Source organism: Tursiops truncatus, chromosome 3 (genome assembly GCF_011762595.2).
Source record: "Tursiops truncatus isolate mTurTru1 chromosome 3, mTurTru1.mat.Y, whole genome shotgun sequence".
Taxonomy (NCBI): Eukaryota; Metazoa; Chordata; class Mammalia; order Artiodactyla; family Delphinidae; genus Tursiops; species Tursiops truncatus.
Window position 1 is genome coordinate 91632167 of NC_047036.1, and position 21742 is coordinate 91653908.

Below are 21742 nucleotides of genomic sequence, written 5' to 3' on the forward strand. Positions count from 1 at the left end.
TGTAATGGAAAATAATGTGAAAAAAAATACTGAATCACTTTGCTGTAAACCTGAAACTAACACAATATTGTAAATCAATTATAATTCAATAAAAAAGGAAACAGAAAGAAAGTCAAGATGAGGTAAAAGGCTAAATTATGGATGGATGTCAAGGGCTCTGGGATTTTGAAGAGAATAATGTGAAGCCTGGCATATATTGGCAGGCAGGGTTCCAGGAAGGGGTGGGACCTGCACTGAGGATGGTGTTCCAAGTAAGGACTACAGGGCAGGTGGGAAGAAGCAAGGTCAACTTCCATAACTATGAGGAGAAAGGGCTGCATTGGTGGAGAGCTTGTTTTATCATATGGATGGTAGTATGGTAGGGCTGGTTTATAAAAGACTTTAGAAGGAGCAAGACTAGATGAAATAAGCAAGAAAGAGACATTGAAAACTTTTGAACACAAGAGTGAGCTAATAAAAATGACATAACTTGAGGGAGTTACGGGATGGCCAACTTTTGAAGGTTCTTGGGGTGACTTAGGAGATGGAGAGTGTCTCTTAATATCCTGAAAATCTGGCTGCAAGGTGTGGATCCTTTCAACTTCTCTAACTATGTGGATGGCCATGAAATAAATCTTTTTCTGCCACCACCAATAAAAATCTTAGAGTATTAGCCATCACTGGCTAATCTAAACTGAACAGTTGCTAGAAGAGAAGGACTACTTCTGGAAAGCTAACCTCCTAAGGTGTAGAGCACTCAACTTCAGTGAAGAAAGACCCTGTGTCTCTCAGTGAATTTTCCTGGGACCACTCTGTGTATCCCTGATGAATTACTGTGTACAGAGGCCAACAGAGTGGCAACTTTAAATCTGAGTGATTATAGCAAGGCTCAACAGCTAAACAAAGAAAGCTAAAGGCTACATAAAAGAGCAACAATTTGACATAAATCACAGCAATAATTTTTTTGGATCTGTCTCCTAAAGTAAAGGAAATACAAACAAAAATTAAAAAATGAGACCTAATTAAACATAAAAGCTTTTGCACAGTAAAGGAAACCATCGACAAATGAAAAGACAACCTACTGAACAAGAGAAGATATTTGCAAATGACATGACCGATAAGGGATTAATATCCAACATATATAAACAGCCCATAAACCCAACATCAAAAAAACAAACAGCCCGATTAAAAAATGGGCAGAACTGAATAGATATTTTGCTAAAGAGGAAATGAAAATGGCCAACAGGCACATGAAAAGATGCTCATCATTGCTAATCATCAGGGAAATGTAAATCAAAACCACAGTGAGATATCACCTCATACCTGTCGGAATAGCCATTATCAAAAAGTCTGCAAATAATAAATGTTGGCGAGGATGTGGAGAAAAGGGAACCCTTGTACACTGTTGGTGGGAATGTAAATTGGTGCAGCCACTGTGGAAAACATTATGGAGATTCCTCAAAAAACTAAAAATAGAGCTACCATATGATCCAGCAATCCTGCTCTTGGGCATATATCCAGATAAAACTGTAATTGGAAAAGATACATGCACCCCAATGGTCATAGCAGCACTATTTGCAATTGCCAAGACAGGGAAACAACCTAAGTGTCCATCAACAGAGGACAGGATAAAGAAGATGCGGTATATATATATATACACACACACACACACATACATACATAGACACACATGATGGAATACTACTCAGCCATAAAAAAGAATGAAATTTTGCCATTTGCAGCAGTGTGAATGGACTTGAAGGGCATTATGCCAAGTGAAATAAGTCAGATAAAGGAAGATAAATACTATATGATATCACTTATATGTGAAATCTAAAATAATACAACAATCTAACGAATGTACCAAAAAAGAAGCAGACTCACAGATATAGAGAACAAACTGGTGGTTACCAGTGGGGGGGGGGTGGAGGGGCAATATAGGGGTGGGAGAGAGGGAGGTACAAACTGTTGTGTGTAAGATAGGCTCAAGGATGTATTGTACAACATGGGGAATATAGCCAATATCTTGTAATAACTGTAGATGGAAAGTAACCTTTAAAAATTGTATTAAGTAAAAAAAATTTTATTTTAAAGGAAGGCAATGAGTAACAGAAACACAAAGTCAAGAGGAGCGTTTAGAAATTGACTAAGTGTATAGATCTGTGATCTGGTGACCTAGAAAGGGTAGGCCTATGGTGGTGAGATTCTTAAAACATGGCTAAGACTTGAAGAAAGAATAATATATCTGTTATGGGCTGAATTGTGTCCCCCCCAAAATTCATATGTCAGTGTCCTAATCCCCAGCACCTCAGAATTCAACTGTACTTTGAGATAGGGTCTTTAAAGAGGTAATTAAAGTTAAATGAGGTCATCAGGGTGGGCCCTAATCCAATATGACTGATGTCCTTATAGGAAGAGTGTAGGACACAGACACACACAGAGGGAAGATCCTATGAAGTCAAGGATAAACATGGCCATCTACAAGCCAAGGAGAGGCCTAAGAATGAAACCATCTCTGTTGACACCTTGTGCTTATACTTCTAACCTCCAGAGTGGTTTAAATTTTTGCTGTTTTAAGTCATCCAGTCTGCCTTTTGTTATGGCAGCCCTAGAAAATACAGTGCTCTAGAAAACTAATACAATAGTTCCCGTGGGGCTAGAAGAACTCCAGGACTTGGACCAGAGCCAGAAGTACAGCAGACTGGAAAGCAAGGTAGGAAGAGAGAGGCCAGGGCAGACGGAGGCACACAGATCTAAGGATCTCTGAGTGAGATGTCTCTCAGACGAAGTATTTAGTTTCTGCCTTGAGTCATCGGCTGGTTTTTAGGAGTAGCGTGGCTGCACTTGGGATGCCTGGCCTGAGCGTGTGTGCCTTTTGTGATTTAATGCTGATGAAAGATATGAGAGATGATAGTTCTACATCTTCCAGTTATCCTGCTTCTGAGCAGCATTCAAAACAGTTGACCACCCCTTCCTTCTTGAAACTCTCTCCTCTCTTGGATTGTGTGATACCACGAGTCTCCTCTATTTCTGCTGGCTACTTTTTAATTTCATTTGCTGCCTTTTTTTTTTTTCTTTTTCTCTACCTAAATTCTAAATGATGGAGGTCCTCAGGGCTCCATCATGGATCCTCCTGCCTTCTCTGCCTACCTGATTTCTCCCGGTGAACTCATCCAGTCCCTTGGTTTAAACGCTGTGTCTAAACAGATGATCCCAAATCTACATTGCTGGCTGCTCCCTTGAGCTCCTGACTCATGTAAACAAACACATACTTGATGTTTTCCCCCTGGATGTCACACAGACATCTCAGATTTTGTGAGTACAAAATTACACTTGATTTTCCTGCTCATTCTTGTTCCTTTGCCCATCCTTCCATTCTCAGTTACACATTATCACCATCCACTCAGTTGCTCAAGCCAAGTCATCCTTGATCCCTTCCTTTCTCTAACCCAATCCATCAGCAAGTGCAGACCATTCTACTTTTAAAACATATCCCAACCTGTCCATCTCCCTTTATCACCTCTGCCAACATTACAGTACAAGTCACCATCTTTTGTTGCCTCGACTACTGTCAGAGCCTCCTGCTTTGCACATCTACTAAACCCAGTCTGCACCCAGAACCATGGAGTATAACATTCTCAATTCTGCACAGTCTGCTTCCATCCTACAATTCCAGCCTCATCTGGCTTTACTCTCCTCCTTGCCCACTCCCTTTAAGACCTTTATTCAGTTCTCTGATGTGTGTGTATCCTAGACTGAGTTCCTTTGAAATGACTTAGGGGCAAATTGGTAGTGGGGGGACAGGTCAGTGATCCAAAAGGAGTGAGGGCATGAGAAGAACGAGAAAGAAAAGGAGGGGGAAAAAAAAAAGCACAGTTTTGGAAATTGCTGTTGTGAGCAACATGTCTATCTTTTGCTGAGACCTCCTGAGAAGTGTACAGAATGTCTCCCAGTGATGTTCACCTAAAGGAGGGGAGGCTGAGACATTCATGGACCAGCTCCTGTGCCCTGCAGTTGAGGGTTGCCTGGTGGGGGTTGGAGTAGGGGACAGCATTAATACCCTGGCATTTCTAGGCTGCACTTGTGCCATTATCAGAGAAAGAAGAAAGATGCTCAGATGCTTGAGGTGGGTGGCTGTCAGATGGATATGAGTTTGAGCTGTCAGGGACCGTCCACCATAGCTGTGGCTGAAACAGAGGAGGGCTGAGAGGATGTAACATGGGGCACCAGAGGTGTCTCTGACTCCAAACTCTTTCTTGCATTGGTGACTTTGTATATGCTGTTCCCTCGGCTGGCCTTCTCCTCCTTCCTCTTTTGTGAGTAACTGGATCCCTTCCACAGCCTTAGGTCTCAGCTTAAATATCACTTCTTCAGAGTTGCCTTCCCTGATTTCCCAGTCTAAATTACATCTCCTTTGGTAGCCTCTCTCATAGCACCTTCAGTGCATGTGCCAGGAGCTGTGATCCTATATTTGTGTATTCAGTGTTGCATCTGTCATTCACACAAGAATGTTCATTTCTGTACACCCAGTGCCTGGCATTATACCTGGCACATAGTAGGTGCACAAATGACAAATGAATGAAGAAAAATTATAAACCTAAATGTGTATCCCAGAAACCTATCTCAAGTCTTTCTTTTGGCAGCAAAGACAGGGAGCCTGGTTCTCCATCAGCCTGCATCGCTGCGGGAAGAGTTCAGGTTTCCCGGGCAACAGTTGGACAATAGTGGGAGGAAATTTAAGGACAGCAGAGAAAAACAGGGAAGGATTCAACAAACATTTGTGGAGCTTCCACTGTGGGTTAAGCCCTGTCTAGGTGAAGGGGATACAGAACTAGTGAAGACACAGTACCTCATAAGGTGGTCATGGGGGCAGTCACAGAAACGTATAAGTGGCAAAGTGATCGGAAGACAGTAAATACCGAGCAATGTGAGGCCGTATGATGATGAAAGATGCAACTAGATGGTTCTGAGGAGGCTTCCAGCCTTTTAATCAAAGGCATTCATAGTCAAGTGGGGCCAGACCAGGCGGGTGTGAGCATCTGAGGGAGATTCTTGAACTATTTAAACTCAAGGGGTACTGAAAATAGTTTTGCTCACAACTCTCCAGGGCTGCCCAGCACTTCGGAAGATAGTTTCAGATACAGAGCGCAGCTGTGCTGTTCTCAAGCCGGAGGGGAGAATGTTGGTTCCCTGCCACTTTCTCTGTGGTAAATACGTACCCATGTAGGGTTAAAATGGGCCTACTCTCTTTAGTCGAAACTTTCATGATTTAATAATTTCTTTTTTGTGGCAATAGCCAAAAATGAGTGGTAACATTGAATAAAATTTGATATAATTTATCTCTAAACTTGCAACTCAAAAAGTACATGTTTATTTATATCAAAGATATTCTGTGGTAACATTTGCTTTAACACAATATCTATCTATCCCGTATCTACCAGTATGGGAGCTGAGTGGTAGAAAGACCCTGAGAATTGAACTCCTTCATCACGGAGACCTCCTTCATCATTAGGTCTCTCCTAACACCACTTCTCCTCAACTACTTCTCAGTGTAGATGCTCCATTCATGCCTAAAGTGTTCAGAACTTCTCAGGAATTCAAAGAGACAACATTCTGAAGGCACTGGCAGGTCACGAAGTGTAGTGGAATGCGCCAGGATCTGGGAACTGGGAGACCTGGTTTCTAGTTCAGGCTCTGCCACTACCCAGCTGTGCAGCAGTGAGCACCAAGCCCTCTGGTCTGTTTCACCACCTATGAAGTGTGGTCTGGCTTTTCAGATCTAAATGCACAGGGAAAACACGAGAGGCAGGACATTGTGTTTGGGCCTTAGAGCCAGACTATCTGGATTCAAATCCATGCAAATCAAAGCCACTTACTAGCTGTGTGACTTTGGGCAAATTACTTCTCTCTCTGCCTATTTTCTCATCTTTAAAATGAACTAATGGTAGTTTCTGTGTCATAGGATAGTTATGAGGATTAACTGACTTTCTGTGCATGAAAAACACCAAGTAAGAACTATCTAAGTTTTTGCTAATATTGCTTATTGTAGCACTGTTTGTAACAGAAAATGCTGGGCATAACCTAAGTACCCATCACTAGGGGACCAGTTACATAGACTATCAAACAAAGAATGAGGCACAGCTTGCATGTTACTGAAGATCTCCAAGTCACTGGTTAATTGAAAAAAGCAAGGTACAAACCAGGGAAGAGCCTGCCATGTGTGTGAGTCCATGTTTAAAGAGCACATATGGATAGAATTGGGCTAGTGTGTACATAGAATTTCTAAAAGGACATAGAGAACATAGAGAAACTCTTAACAGTAATCATATCTCAGGAGGAGACTAGGTGGACACAGGTTAAGAGGGACTTAACTTTCTATCTATGCCCTTCTACTTGAATTTGTTGCCCTGTGTGTGAGTGTATTTTTCAAGAAGCTAGATAAAAACAAAACAAAAAACGATAATGCTTGCTTTGTCTGTCTCAGAAGGCCATTTTGAAAAATAGATGTGAGATAATGTATCTAAAAGCATGGTGAAAATTGGAAAATGCTACATCAATGTAATGCATTATTAAAATAAGAGTGTTTGGCCTACAAGATCTAGAAGCCCTAAATGTACGTGGTTGCTGAAATAAATCAGTGTGGCTTTAGAGTATCTGCCTAACAATGGTAACTTTCACAATAGTATTAACAATAGTACCGACTAATGATAGTAAGTAGTATTGGGGTATTAGCAGCACCATGAGAGTAGTGTTAGCAGCACCCAGGGCTCCAGAACTTTTCTTTCGGAAATCAACTTATTTTTCCATTTAAATAAAGGGTAAGGGTCCCTCCCGAAGACTTTTTTCCTTTAGAGTTCTAATTATTTTGCAGCTTTGGAAAAACAAATCCAACGTTAAATTTTACAGTATTTTAAGTATTTTCTCCTTCCTCCCAAGATGTATAACCATTACGAAAATGTTCCTAAATTACATACCTTGCATCTTTCATTAGATATCCCACTGGTGAAAGAGATTTATTTAAATTGAAACTTAAAAAAAAATTAAAATCAGTAAGATATTAAACGTCAGGTTAATGTCTAAGGTGAGGATTATATGTATAAGTGTTTTGAAACCAGGCCTGGAGAAGAGAAACCAGGTGGGGATGAAAATGATGAGAAACTCTCCCTCCCCTGTCTCTCATTTCCCACAAAGTGGAAATTTTGAGTCAACCTTAAGAAAACATAGAGTTCCTGCCTTGTGGCTCGATTGTGAAAAGGGAGGTTGTATAATTGTGTACATTGATTCCACACAGCATACACAAGAATGATCCTCAAGGCTTCTCTGCACTGGGGTTTGTGAGCCTGGACACACAGCTTCAGGTTACCCGCTTTCCAGGCACAGGCCCTTTGGAACAGCTCCCAAACGTGAGCTTTCTCTTCCCTGTGCAATTTTGCAAGCAGGCCATCTCAGCTCATTCACCAGCCCCCAGCACTTCTGGTTTGTGGTTTCTAAGCACCCCTTAGGGTCCCTGACAACTCAGTTCCCATCTCACAGACCTTTGATTAGAAAGCTGCAGTGTGGCTTTGTGTACACCGCTGGTCCCATCCATCCGAACAGTTTCAAGTCTCAGGGGCCGTCCACTGGGAGCCGTGCTGGAGTGCTGCCTCTTTCCCACTCCTTCCCACATCCTGGAGAAAGAGAAGTACATCTAGGGTGACTCCATTTTCCTCCCCACTGCAACCCTCTAAACTGGACTGCAAAGAGCTGCTTTCCCCCAGCAGAGGACTCTGCTGGTCATCCTGATTTCTTCGGTTGTCTGGAGGGTAAAATGCAGAAATGATAGTTCATCCACTCTTTCCTGTTTCTCTCAGAAAAGCCCTCTTCCACGCAGTGGCTGGTGGGTGCAGTGACTCTGGCCCCTAGCTGCTCTGGGCAGCTTCTTACCCCTCCCCCCTGCCAAGGCCCCGACCATTTCTGCCTGCTGAGCTGCATGTCACAAAAACCTTAATCTCTCCAGATTTGGAGAGAAAGATTCGGATGCTTGAAGTAAAGTTATAAAGCATTCCTTTCCCCCAGTGACACAGGAATTTAATCACACGATCCTGCTGGTGTTTGGGAAAGGTGGCTATAAGAGAGGGGAGCCCTTGGGATGAGGCTGTGTTCCTAGGCACAGACTGCCTCTCTGGAGAGCCAAGGGAATACCTTCACCACAGTTGCCTAAAGGCAAGAGTGGAAACAAAGAAACCTCTGCCCTGGAAAAACAATTGGCTATTGGGCTCTGATTTTGACAGGGTTCTTCCCCCTTCTACTACAGCCGCCAGGACAACAGCTCCGGCCCCCCCAATCCAGAGCAGACATTCCTGCAGTCTGGGTAGCTGGGCAAGGAGACTGCCAATGAGCAGTGACAGGCAGCAGGGGACAAAGGTCTAACATTTAGTTCCTTTGTCCACTTTGGGGGGGCAAATTTTGGACAAGTTGCAAAAATATATAACAACGTCCACATTTAGGCTTTGAGGTCACAGAGATAATAATAGGTGATACCTTATAGTGCTCTCCAGCACCAGAGCAGTCTTAAGTTTGTCTTAAGTTTGTTAATAGTAAGTCATTTTATCATTAAAATAACCCTTGGAAGTGGTTGGTTTTATTACCATCCTCAGTTCACAGTTGTAGAAACTAGAACTTGGAAAGGCTAAGCAACTCAAGGAGGATCACGCATTCAGTAAGTTATCCAAGTACAACTGAAACCCAAGTATTCTGTGCCAGCGTCTGTAATTGGAGCCACCACGTTCTTCACCTTTCTCGGGGACTGCTGGTTTAGGGCTCTCTAAGGTTCCTGATCTTTGTTCTGTGGGATAGACACATGAGTAGTCTGGAGACAAAAGAGGCTACTCCTAGCTTTATGCAGGGCTGTTGACCAAAAGAACCCAATGTGTGGAAGAGTTGATGTGAATTTTGATTTTGATCTGAAAATGAAATGAAATGAAATAGAAGAAAAACAGGAAACACTAAGTAGGAAAGGAAGATGAAAAAGAGAAAAGGGGAAGGAAAAGTAGGTTTTATTCATTCATTTGTTCATTCATTCAGTTAATAGATGTCTTCTATGTGTTAGGCAATGTGCCAGACACTAGGAACCAATGGTTAGCGAAAAAATTAAAAAAAAAATTTTGTCATTGAGGAACTTGTAGTTTAATGGGGGAAAGTGACCGTCAAATAACCACATATGTAGATTTCACATGACAGCCCCTATTTAGTGCTACGAAGGAAAACATCTCGAGGCTCAAAATGGTACAATAGGGGACCTAGCCTAGTCTATCTCCTGGTTGAAATGTGTAGGGCAGAGGTTTAATACATTGCCCGTGTCAGGGGAAAGGTAGAGTTGATTCTGATATTCTTGAATGAATAAATCTTGCAGACATGATAGTCATCTTCAGTTTTCATTAGAGGAGCTTAGAAAGGGAACCATAATCGGTATGATCTTTTGCCTTTCAACTCTCCCCAATCTGCTCTAATTTTAACTTTATTTCTCCTGGTTCAGTGCCCCTTTCCCTGCAGTGTGCCTCCTAAATCACTTCACTTCCTCTTTAGTAACAGGTTCTCATCGGGCAACTGTCTATTGAAGCACTCATTTGTCAGTGATGCTGCTGTCACTCCCTGAGCTTTGCAAAAACACATGGGAGCCAGTTAGCTAACCTCAATTTCCCTTCAGCATTTGGTTTACCTCCAGAAGGTTTACCTGAACTCAAGGCTCCAATATTCTCCATTGTTTATTAAATTCATTCTCTCTTTAAATTAACTATAGACTCTGGCATTATCTTTTGCAATGCATACAGTAAATCCTATTTCTTCTAGTCTCCCTTCACTCTATATAGGAAAGCTTAGAACACTCGAAATTCTAAGATAATGATGTAAAACAACGAATTATACAGCAATCCGTAATATCTTATGTCATAGGTAATAACGAATTTGTATATCCGAGGTAACATTTATTTTCAAACTGTTGGTTGGGACAAAAAAAATTGATTAGTTTATAGAACTTTAGCCATTAGGAGTTATATTTAGTTGAAAATTGAGAGAATGATTGTTATTTTTACCACTATTATGCTGTAACTGCTCTTTGCCAAGGACATTCTTCATGTAGATGTTGAATGGAGTCCAAAGTGGTGGGTCATTGCCTCCTGACATAGGCTTCTTGTGTTTGGATTTTGGGATTTACAGCCTTCGTGGGAGTCACCAGGCACCAGGGGGAAAAACACGCATACTCAAAACGTATTCTCCTTTCCCCCTACACACAACCAGGGCATAAAAATAGACACCAGAAGCTGAGGGTGAATGTTTACTATTTCCTTGCAGGACACACTGGGAGCTCAGGCAAGACCCCCTGAGGAAGAAATCTCCTCACAGCAGGGTGCTGAGCCCAGCTCCTCTCCAAACACGAAAGGGCATTAAATACCTTGTTTTCAAAAGGATGTGTTTCCCTCGTTTCTGGAAATGTTTCCCAGCTGGAGGTGGCTGTGAGACTCTTTCTAGAATTTCCTGCTGTAGGCACTTGAAAGGCACCCTGGGTGACTGTCCTGACCCCTTTCAACCTGAGCTTTCACTTTGGGTCATTGCCTCATCCTGCCTGTAGCATCTTCCAGGAAGAGTCTTGTAGGGATTTCATTATCGAGAAATGTCAAGTGGAAACCAACGTTCAGATAGAAAGTGATACTTTCCTAAGGGAATAAGTCAAAGTAAGTACCACGCATTCTGTCATTCATTCAGGCACTATCTATCAAGCAGCACTATTCACTCTTCTAGGGCTAGAGGCTGGGGCATATACAGTGGGAAGCAAAAGAGCCCTGGGCTCTGTCCTAGTAGAGCACACCATCTACCAGGGAAGAGAGGGATGGATCAACATGATCCCATAAATAGATGAATACAACTGTGAGAAGTGTTGAGTGAAAGGCAGGAAGCCAGGAGAGTAGAGGTGGGTCGGGCAGGTCCATGGTGAACTCAGACCTGAAGGACATCATCCTTCCGTGCCTTGCACTTGGCTGGCTCCTGCCTTTGTCCATGCAGTCTGCTCTGGAGCATGGACACCTAGTGGGGTAGGGATTTCACGGGGAGTAACTCATCCACGGAGGCTGGTATAAGTCTTTGTTTAGCACTTGGTGGATGACGCCAGGCTAGCTTCTTGTATCTTATGGAAACAGAGCCTGGGCTCTTAAAACAAGAGAAGTGTTGTTACAAATCTTTCTTGGCAGCATTTAAATGATTTCAACAGAGGATGTGACTAGGAAGTATAACTAAGAGTCATTCCATTTAACAGAGACTTTAACCACATCATCTCATCTGGTTCTCATGCCTGCCCCAAAGGTAGATATTCTTTTTATCATGCCCAGTTTTTAGATGAGGACGTAGGCAAGATTGTTGTTTCAGCTACTCATCCCTTCACGTCCCTTACTGTAACCCTTAGTACACTTTATTGTCGTGACTTATTTGATTGTATGCTTCCCTCACAAGACCTTAAGCTTTATGAAGGCAGCTATAATCACCCCTATATCCCAAGAACCTAGCAAGTATCATACATAGAAATAATTGTTTGTTGAAAGAATAAACAAGTGAATGAATGAATTGTTACAAAGAAAATCTGTGTCCTGGAGGAAGAAAAAGACATTGAACTAATTTTCCAGTGGGATGTAACCAAACAAGACTACTTTGTCCCAGATGGGCTGGAATTCAAGACAACAATAAATGGAAGCGCCAACCCAATGTTTCTCATGCCCGAACTGAAAATCTGTAAAAGACACGTGAAAACACACAACACTTATCTTAAGCCTCTCCCACAAAATTACTACCTCCACCTCTGACTGTTGTCAGCCCTGCTGCCAAGAGACACAACGAGAACTCCCTGTCCCACTTCAATTTCCTGCTCTGCTTCACGTCAAGATAATCTCTGAGTATGGCTTTTTACATGTCGGAGCTGAGACAGGAAGTCCTGCATGGCTGTTTTAGAAACGTGACTTCAACAGGACAGAGGTAAGGTCGGAGCAGTAGTAGCTGCCCTGTGCCCTGTGCCCCTCCCCACCTCTCTTCTTCCTCTTTTGATAGAAAGAGGGCTCCCTCTACCATTTGATAGCCAGTTGCTGGGTATAATCCAATGCCCTGCCTGTCAGCACTGTCTTCCCCTTGCTTTTCCACTGGCGGGGGGTGGGGGTGGGTGGGTGGGGCAGCAGGGAAGGCATTTAGGCCAGAAGAATTAGCAAATAGGAAGACTTCAGGGGTCAATTTGTTATACTGATGAGACCGGGGATTGGGTATCTCTGAGTTTCACACTGAATCAGGTATTCACTGTTCTAGGCTTTTTGCTCCTGGATCCAAATCAGAGTAATGGTAACTTGAGAGTTAGGCCCACATTATTTCAGCTTGTGGCTGGCAGTACAATGCCCCCAGCTGTTATGCTACCACCTCTGTTATCACTCTTCTGGGGTGTTGAGTTTCCCACCCTGACAACTGTTCAAAGAACTTCACTTGAGTCAATTGTATGAAACCCATTTCATTGTTGCTAAGGCAGAGAGGATTTGGGGGGTAGGGCTGGATATGACGGGCTTAACGGTGCATTAAACGGAGTGAGGTTGGTGTGCTCCAGGCCTCACTCAGACTCCCCAGACATTGTTTTTATTTGAATGGGAGAGTTATCAAGACAAAGCTAACAGCAGAGATCCACAAAAAATCTTCTAAGTCCTTAATGATCCTCTTTTAAATAATGAATACCTAGGGGAAAAAGACATTGGGGTCCACGTGGAAGAGGTCTTGAATTTATCTCTTCAAAGAAAATAATAGCAAAACAAAAATATGAGCATTTTAAATTTATCTTCTCCAGATTATCCACTATAAAAAATTAAGTTACACTGGAAGTAATCAATGTACCATAAGAGGATTTAGAAATAAAATTATAGTGACTGAGCTTCTGAATAGACCAGGAATCAGGAAAGCAGTTGCTAATCTCACTTCTGTCCCTTAACTACTTGTATAACTTTAGGCAAGTCACTTCCCTCCTTTAAACCTCATTTGCAAAATGGTGGGGCCGGGTTGGATAACTGGTGCTAGCTGCAGCAATAAAATTCTCTGGTTCAGTGAAATATTGTAAATATCGAAAGGAAGCCAGTATAATCTGTAGTTTTCAGTGAAGTGAAGTTGGCTTCTGAGCTCTCACTTAGAAGGAATTTTTAAACCACAGACCAGTAAGTGGCAATTTCAGTGAAACAATCTGCAACTGAATTTAAATGGCATTAAAAAAAATCCAATCCTACTGGAGTATGTCTGAGAATGTTGAAATGCACTGACTATTTCAACATGACTTTTTAGTAGTAGTAATATTAAATATTAATAATATTATAATAATATCAAAAAGAGAGAGAACTCTAGTAGCATTACTGTACCACAAAGAAACAAAACAATACCACCCATATTATTAGTCAGTGAGGGATTCCGTTATTTTCCAATGCCATTGCAAAACATGTGTTATCAAGAAAAGAATGTCAGCTGGAAACCCTGCTAGAAGAACTAAGGCGATTGGAATGTTGGAAGCCATGTCTCTAAGGATTCAGAAAGTAAGCCTCTTCTATAATTTTACAGAAAACAGTATTTCACAGGTGAGGTCCCTGATGTGCCTCAGAATCACCTTCACTGTAAAAGTGCACATCCTCAGGCTCCACACAGATGTATGGAATTAGAACTCTAAAAGCTGGACATTTTAACAAGCACCCCCTATGCAGAAAAAGACTTGAGAAACAGAGGTCTAGAAATGTACTTGGTGGGGGGAGGGGAAACCTTCTTTGCAGAAAATACCACAGTGGCCCTCTCAGAAGGAAGAGAATCATCCGGGTCCCTACAAATGAGAAAAGATGTTTTGTGTCAACTTATCAAAATCCAATTAGGAATAAAACTCATGAGATCCCTTTAGACTAAAAGAGGGCACAGGCTTGGGCACCTGCTTTGAACTTGGTATGGTGAGGGGGGCAGAGTACAGTGTTAAGAGCACTGGCTCGCAAGATGGACAGGCCTGGGCTTGGGTCCTGCTTCCGCTAAACTCCAGGCAAGAATGCAAGCTGGAATATTAGTACAGGTACTTAGTTTCGTTACAACCACCCCAGCACTGAATGATAGGATCTCAATAATTATTTATTAAATGTTTGTACTAGTTTCCTGTTGCTGCTGTAACAAATTACCGCCAACTTAGCGGCTTAAAACCAGAGAATTTATTCTCTTACAGTGCTAGAGGTCAGAAATCTAAAGTGGGTCAGCAGGGCTGCATTCCTTTTGGAGACTCCAGGGCGGAATCTGTTTCCCTGTTTTCCCAACCTCTGGAGGCCTCCTGCATTCGGCTCATGGCTCCATCCTCCATCTTTAAAGCCAGCAGCATGACACCTTCAGGTCTCTCTCTTTGGTTATCCCGTCTCCTTCTCCCCCTTTGGCCGTCCTGCCTCTCTCTTACCAAGGCTCCTGTGATTACCTTGAACCCATCTGGATGAGTCAGGCTCATCTCCCTATCTCAATATCCATAACTTAATCACATCTACAAAGCTCTTTTGCCGTGTAAGGTGATATATTCACAGGTTCTAGGGATTAGGAGGTGGATACCTTTGGGGGAGGGTTGCAGGACATTATTCTGTATACCACAACGTTGCGGAACAAAAGTTTCTTAAGGTCTCTAAACCTTTGGTTTTTCTTCTGTAAAATGGAGTTTCTGTAAGGATTAAATGGAGTAATGACTGTAAATGCACAATAAAAGGAAGGTACTTTGTTACACCTTCTCATTGTTCTAGAACTAGACTGCTTATAAGTAAGTGATTTAAATATACTGAACTCTTATTTATGTCCTTCTTGCTGATACTTCATTACTAGGGGTATAAATTTAAATTCAGAAGACCTCGGGACACTTTTAAGGAGTTCCTGCATCAGTCAGGGTTTAGTGAAGGAAACAGAAAACTCTGGGTATTTGAAGTAGAAACAAATTTTATACAGGGCGTTAGATAATTCTAAAACCATTGGAAGGGCTGGAGGAGCAGGGATCAGCGGCAGCCACTGCAATACTGCGTTTAAGAACACACTGCTGTAGTGGGGCTCTAGCGACCAGGAAGCACTGCCATAGTGAACACAACTTCCTCTCCAGCCCCTTAAAGCTGGAGTCCAGAAATTCGAAGTCTGAGTCCAGCCACCACCTGCTTCTTGACACACTGAGACCTTGTTTGTCAGCAGAAAGTCACAGGAAGAGGCTCTCAGTCTCACTCCCAAACTTCAAATCAAATCAAAGTGCATCCAGTCACCAGAGCCCACGAGGCATCTAGAACTCTGGCATCAGGAGAGTCTGGAAAATGTAGATTTCAGTTTTCCAGCCTCTGCTGTGGGGAAGCACAGAGAATGAGATTGAATGCATGGTGAGCAGCACTCAATCAACCACATCCGAGTCAACCATATCCAAGCCAGTCTCTCCCCAGCACCGCACCCTTGTTATTTGCTATTTGAAATATGTCCCTTGGAAGGAAGATCCCCTCTTATGATGTGCTGCACTGTAGGGCTTGAGAAACATTCTAAAACCCTTTCGATTGCAGCATGTAGATCTCAGAAGATATTCTTTTTTGTATTTAAAACGTCTCCTTTGGGGAAATTTCCAACTTTCTTTTCTCTAAGTATTATAGAATATGCAATGTATTTCTTAATTGAATACTTAAAAATATGTAACAATAAAAATTTGAAATACTGAAAAGCTAATATGGTGGGCTAGGAACTGTGAACAGCAGTCTTATTTAACAAAGGTCTGAAACACAGTAGGCGCTCAGTGAATACGTTTCCTTTCCTAAAACATGGGTTGGCTAGCCTACGGATCTCCCATGTTGGAACTGAGTTTGTTGAATGAGTTAAAATGCATACAGCTAACCTAAATAGTGAGGCTTAGTTATCAAAGCAGGGTCTGGTGCAGATTAACTATGATTAAATATGTACCTTGTATTAAGTGTGTTCTCATTAAGGATTCTTTCTCTGTCCGTCTAGTCCGCATATAGTTTCTGCCTACCAGAGGCAAAAATGGAGGGAACCCTTGGTTTGGGGCTGTTCGAAGCTCATTCAGCCATATTTCAGCCCCAAAGAACCTCCAACCCTACTATGTCACATGGTTTTGGCCCCATTAGCCTCTCTTGGTATAACCTTGAACATGGTGCACAATTCCTAAACCTTCTATCATAGTCTTGAGATGTATCAAAACAAAATAAAACAACAAAAGAGCAAACCATACAGGGTCCCTTGCCTTTGTTTTTCAAGGGAAGAAGTATCTTTTTGAACTACAGCACTGGAACTATCTGATATGAATTGGGAAATGACTACTCTTTGCAGAAACTAAAATTACTTTAGTGGCACCTAAACACACAACTACAAAATATCAACTTAGTAGCCTATGTCAAGCAAAGAAGATCTATATTTTTGGATTAGGAACATTACATTCTCTTCTGTTACACTAATTTACATAGATGGATGTCACCTTTAATACTATGTAAAGTGTAATTTCTATTTAATCATGTCCAATGCTTCATTTATTTAGATAGGTAAAGATGTCTCCTTAACCTCACACATTGGGAAGATCTTACACTGAACACAAAGCACTGGTTTTTCAGTGTGAAATGAAGTGCAAGTTTAGAGCATTGCAGCAAACCGTCAGAGCCCCTGCAGAACACCTTGGGCTGGTCGGTCAGTGCTGTGAGCAGTCTTCATGGCCTCCCCCCACAGTAGTGTGTATGGAAAGTCTTAGTAAATCTGGCTCTGTGAAAGCAACTGAGGGGCACGTTTTTTCCTGTGAATCGAATGAAACACCCCTCAGCAGACCCACCCACGGAGGGCCCCAGGAACAGCTGGGGGGAATTAAATGGCATTTATTCTTGTATTGGTTATGGCCACAAGCCAGGAATTCTATACCCAAGATGCACGCAGCCTCCAGCACACATGAGCAGCAGAATTGACTGTGACTGGAGCTCCACTCTCACTGTAGACAGGATGTGAATGATTACTTTTTCTATTAAAAAATTCCTGAAGGATATGCAGGGACTGTTTATTTTTTTGCTCTGGGCCTGGTTTTCCTGATACCCGTGTCATTCTCATGGGTCTACACAAGAAAGAGGAGAATTGCACAGTTATGCCATAGATTCATATGACTCACACAACTAATCTGGTCAGAAATGTCCATAAGCATCTGGTCTCAGATTCGCTAAGTAATTGTCTCATGATTTCATGTGACATTTTGAGCACTGGACTTACAGTCAGAAAGACTCAATATTATAAAAATATTATTTCCCTCAAATTAACCTGTAAGTTCATCTGGAAGATTAAATGTGCTGAAATAGCTGAGACTCTTTTGGGGAAAAAAAAAAGGAAAGACTTATGTGGTGGGGACCAGCCTTATCAGATGAAAAACATGCTATAAAGCTACAGTAACTTAAATGTTGTGGTATTAGGTGAGAAGAGATATTCAGATTAATAGAACAGAATAGACAAGACCTAATGCCTATGGGAATTGAGTATATAATAAATATTGTAATTAAAATCAATGAAGGTATAGATTGTACAGGAGGTTGTATTGGGACATTTGGAAAGAAATTAAGTTACAATGTTTCATTTTAGGCTATACTACCTCTCTCTCACTCGTGTCAAGTCTGGATGGATTAAAGATCTAAACATTTAAAGACATACGAGAGACTAAAGAAAATATAGGAGAATTTCTATGTGTGTGTGAGAGAGAGATGTGGAAGTGGAGAAGTCTTTCTAAACAAAACTCTAAATCCTGGAGTCATAAGAGAAGAAATGGCTTCATTTGACTCCATGAAAGTAGAATAGACAGTTCACAGAAAAAGAAATACAAATTCCTATATACATATAAAAACATGCTCATTCTCATAATTAAGGAAATGCTAATTAAGCATAAAAAGAATACTTTTTGCTTATCAGGCAACTTTTAGAAGTTTCAAAATAATATTGGTGAGAGAGTGAGGAAAGAAGGAGTATTTTCATATTTTGAAAGCATAATCTTTGATATAACCCTGATATAACCTTTGTGAAGGCAACTTGACACTATCAATCAAACTTTTAAATGCACATAACACTTGCCTAACAATTATACTTTGATATTATGGCAAAAATATGCCAAGATATTTATTGCAGCATAGCTTGTACAAACAACTATAATTGAAACAACCTAAATGTGCAAGGAAAATAACTAAGTTATGATGTATCCATGTGATGTAATGTTATCTAACCATTAAAAAAAGCCATATGTATCGATACATAAAGGTTACAAAATAGATAAATAAATGGAAAAAAAATTCATGATACAGAAAAATCTTTAAAACATGTAATAAATAAAAACATGATCACAGGTGTAAAATTTTCCAAAAATGTTATGTGGCTAATATAAATGTAGGCATATGCATATTATATTTTTTTCTGAAGTGAAAACTGTTAACAGTGATTATCTTTAGGGAGAGGATCCAGGAAAGGCAGTTTTGTGTGTATGTGGATGGCAGGGGTTGAGGGTAGAGGTGAGGAGAAATTGGTAGGAATTCGCCATGGAAATGTTGATTCGAGCTAATTTATGATTTGTCTTGAATCCCAAGTTAAAGATTTGGAACTGGAACTGTAGGCAACAGTAAACAATTACAGATTTTTAATAAATTTTATTTGAACTTTTGAATAAATATATTAACATAGTTCAAAATCAAAAGAAAAATAAATGATTTTTAGTGAAAAATTTTCCTCTTATCCTTGTCTTTCATCCTCCCAGTTTGCCATCCCCTCAATACAGGTAACCACTGTTATTTTTCTAGTGTTTCCTTCAGAGTTTCTTTATATTTTTATAAGCAAATATAACTATGCATCTTTTTGATATATTATGATAGCTATTTTTTTCTTTTTCATACAAAAGTTGGAGTATTATACATACTGATCAGCACCTTGCTTTTTTTTTTTTTAACTTCAGGTTTGGGAGAACTTTCCATATCACTACCTACAGATATGCATTCATTCTTTTGTGCAGGTGCATAATATTCCATTGTATGGGTCACCAAAGCTTATTTAATTAGTCCACTTTCGTTGGCTGTTTGGATTGTCTCCAGTACTTTTCTACAAAACAATAGACTTCTTCGTACCCAAAGGGATAATATTTTAAAATTTCAAATTTCAGTACATCCAGGACATCAACCTTTTAGGATAGAAACTGGCCATGAATTAACCAGTTGGGCCTTATGTGTTCCATAAAGCCAGTTGGGCTTTATGTGTTCCAGTTAAATATTAGCCCTGAGAAATCTTTTTGCAGGTAAACAAACAGATCTGTAGAATGTGTAATCTGTAGGATCCATAGATATATTCTCAGAAACATAATTGTTGGATTAAAGGGTATAGGTGTTTAACAAATACTGTCAAATTGTCCTGCATAGGAGTTATGCCAATTTTTACTCTCCCAGGCTCTTTCTTTTCCTACAACCTTGTCAGTAGAGTGTTACCACACTTTTGCTGATCAGATAACTGAAAAATGGCATCTCAGGATAGTTTTTATTTTCATTTTTCCTAATATCAATAAGATGAACAACTTTTCATATGTTTAAGGGACATTTTTGGGTTTTTTTCCTAGTGAATTAGATGTTTACCTCCTTTGCCTATCATTCTATGTTATTCTATATGTTGATGACTTTTTTTCCTTATTGATTTCTAGGAGCTCTGATGCAATAGGGAGATTAGTTTGTTGTCTAAGATATGAGTTACAATCCCCACCCCTCAGTTAATCAGTTATCTTTTGGCTTTATTTCTGGTGTTTTCATTCCGTGCTGAATTTTTTTTCCTCCCTTTACAGCTTCTTGATTTTAAGTCATAATTAGAAAGCCTTCTCCTACTCCAAGATTATAATAGAGTTCTCCAATGTGTTCATTTAATAGTAGTGAAGTTTTCACATTTAATTCTATGATCTACTTGGAATTTCTCCTGCTGCCAGCTAGGAGGTATGGATCTAACTATGTAGTTTCATTAAAGATTTCTGCAGTTTGTCTTACATGACATCATGGTCATTTCCTGTAATGATGAATGATTTGCCTGATACAAAGTTTTGTGATGTATTTTCTACCCAATGTCTGACCACTCATAATTGGTATTTGTAGCAGACACTGCTGGCTGCCCAGTTGATAGCTATCTCCTCCATTTTCCTTGTTACAGAACCCTAACTTTGCTTGGGTGACTAGCCCTCCATGACTTGACTTAGGGTAAATCTTCCTTAACATAAGCCTGCCATTCCTCTTCTCAGGGACTGGTCTCAATGGTGGCTGTGACCTCTTTCTGGCCAATGAGATGTGGGAAAGTTCTGCAGGAAGGCCTCTAAGAAAGTTTTCTTCTGTCTTAAAATGAGACCAAAAAGGGAAAAAACAGTACTTCTTCCATTTTGTAAGGCATTGTCAGATTTACATGGGGCTCTAGGAACTAAGACAGCCACTTTCTATGTGTGAGACGAGCCAGCCAAAGGTAAAGCCGACTGCTATTTTTGGCAGAGCAGAACGATGAAAAGAACCTGAATCCTGGTTGGTGTCACTGAGCTATTGAATTCACCACTTTGCAGCCATTCTTCCTTTGGACTTCCTGTTAGATGAAAATAAATTTTCTTCATTGTCAAGTAATCAGCAGTGGGTTGTCTGTTAATTGTAGCATCCTAATACAGTGGTCCACAAGTGTTGCACATATCGTGAAATCCAGTCACACAAATACAAAGCACCTTTGACAAGAGTTCTTAACATTGTCTTCAGGTTGGTTACTCAGCCTCGCATATTAACGTATTTAACATGTCTCCTGGGCCAGCTCTGTGCAGCGCTGCCACAGCAGAGTTCTGACCAGAACGTTCAAGCAGGTGTATAAAAATTCACAACATTATTTTAAGTTTAAACATGCGATTTATACTCCAAGCAGAATTTTTTATAATTTCACTTTCCTGTATTTAATAGAGCAAATTATCGGTAATATAGTCACAATCAATTTCTGAAAAAAAATTTGAAAAAACATTAAACCATTTATATAGGGGTGTATCTTATTCCTTTTGCCTCAGGCTCCAACATGGCTTAGCATGGCATTGTTGAATCCTGTTTTTATTTAAAATTGTGCTCTTTTGTTCATTATTTATTTTTGCATTAATTTTGAGTTTTAAAAATATTGCATAAAAATAGTATTTTTCTTGATTATTGAGGGTTTTTTTTTGTGCTGCCTTAATTTTTGCACCTGAGGTGAGTATCTCACTGATGTTGTTCTAGTCCCAGGCCCTCTAGCCACCATGTCCCTGGGGCAGCACAACGTGTGCAAGGTTTCTAGATGATGTGGCCCGATTCTCTGCTGTCTAACTTTTGGGATTTACAGCCCCCCAATTCTAAAGATGACTCGTTTTCCAGAGACTCTCTGGTATGCCCCTCCTATTTTTCTCCTTGCCTTAGCATCTTCATATTAGGAAAAATGCCCCCTGCACCCTCTATCCCCCACCCCCAAATCCCCACTGAATGAGCCGTAACAGCAATTCTGTGTGTGGAACTTTGAATTATGATTTAGAAATGCAAGAGCCAGTTGTTTATTTTGGATCAAGTCAGCAGATTGTCAGGCCCAAGACAATATATGTAAAAAGCTCTTTGGAAGTTAAATTTACTTTATTATAATAGCAAGTGTTTTTATCTTTTCTAACCCATAGGCAAGTGAAGTATTTTCTGCAGTCAGGCTGGGACAGGAGACATTTTTGGATAAA

The 21742-nt window shown here is 40.7% G+C and overlaps 1 long non-coding RNA gene across 1 annotated transcript in view; it reads right to left on the reverse strand.

The window, feature by feature from the left end:
• LOC141278205 (uncharacterized) overlaps positions 1 to 21742 on the reverse strand; it is a 66155-nt gene that overhangs the window by 22023 nt on the left and 22390 nt on the right. The window contains exon 3 of the long non-coding RNA XR_012330552.1: positions 7515 to 7646. This is a non-coding gene — a long non-coding RNA (uncharacterized lncRNA). The remainder of the gene's footprint in view (positions 1 to 7514; positions 7647 to 21742) is intronic.